The 1,393-nt window shown below is 38.1% G+C and overlaps 1 pseudogene; it reads right to left on the bottom strand.

The window, feature by feature from the left end:
* Nucleotides 1-427: 427 nt before the first annotated feature.
* LOC110312169 lies at nt 428-645 on the bottom strand (annotated as a pseudogene).
* Between the last annotated feature and the right edge of the window lie 748 nt (nt 646-1,393).

Consider the following 1,393-nt stretch of genomic DNA (forward strand, 5'->3'; position numbering starts at 1 on the left):
TGTTAAAATAGATAATGATATCAAGGTACAAATGACTATAATGTTAAATAGATAAAAGCTACTATATAAGAGCTTCTTTTAAAATAAAAAAGAAAGATCACAACACATGAGGCAGGATGATGTTTCCTGTTCTATTCATGAAGTTTTAGTCTTTTTATTTATAAGGTTAGTTATGTTGACATCTGTACCTCATCTTACATCTAATCGGGTCTCATTCCAACTTCACAAGGTAGATCTCCCCCAGGAACCTCTGGATTCTGGTCACATCTTTGTCACTGTACAATTTCAATTTTTTTTTTTTTTTTTTTTTTTTTTTTTTTTGAGACAGGGTTTTTCTGTATAGCCCTGGCTGTCCTGGAACTCAGAAATCTGCCTGCCTCTGCCTCCCAAGTGCTGGGATTAAAGGTGTGTGCCACCACGCCTGGCGTCACTGTACAATTTCAACGTAATGCAATATTGTCACGATGTGCTGGAGCATAAACACATAGCCAGTACACAGGGCCATCCCCACAACAGAAACCAGCATTAAATTGAGCATGGTTCACTCCCAGGGCTCCAGCATGTAAGAGCGCAGTGACCAGCAGGTACTGGTAGTACAACCAGGACATCTGCTACCATGCTCTGTGCCAGTACCATGCCTGCCATGTATGTGCCTCCCATGATGCAGCAGAGTCAGGCGGTCTGTGGCCCTCTCAGAGACTGCAAAAAGTATCAAAAAGATTCCTAAAGCTGATAAGCATGGCCAGATCAACACAAATAATCAGTTGTCTTCCTATTTACTAAAGTAAAATAGACTGAAAAATAAATAATAACATTCACAAGAACCACAAAGAAGAATATGTGAGAATAAGCCCAACCAAGAAAACAAAGCACCTCTAGATGAAAATTTTAAGACAACAAAGAGAAAAATGTAGGAAGACAGTAGAGTGTGGGACAACATGACGTTGTCATGGACTGGAAAGATTATACTTGGAAAACTGAAGTCCATACCAAATATAATTTACATGTTCGGTGTAATCCCGATCAAAATTCCAATACTATTCTTCATATAAAAAACAATAATGCAAAAATGTATATGGAGACACAAAAGATGAAGGATAAACAAAGAACTCCTGGACAAAAATGACTATTTGGGGATTGTTTATTCTCCCCATAAGACCTGTGCAAACCCAAGACAGGCCAAATTTCATCACAGAGAATAGAGTTGTGCATAAATCACACTTCTGGGTGAGGGGCTATTGGAAATTGTTAGATAGTGCAAAAGGGCAAGTCATTTTTCTCTAAGTGTGTAGTCCCTGGTGGATCTATTGTCTGTGTGCTTCTACAGCCAAGAATATTTGAGATGCATAATTTGGTCTTGATCTGTATTAATATTAATATTATTTTCCCATAT

The sequence above is a fragment of the Mus caroli genome, chromosome 17, assembly GCF_900094665.2.
Source record: "Mus caroli chromosome 17, CAROLI_EIJ_v1.1, whole genome shotgun sequence".
In the NCBI taxonomy this organism is placed as follows: domain Eukaryota; kingdom Metazoa; phylum Chordata; class Mammalia; order Rodentia; family Muridae; genus Mus; species Mus caroli.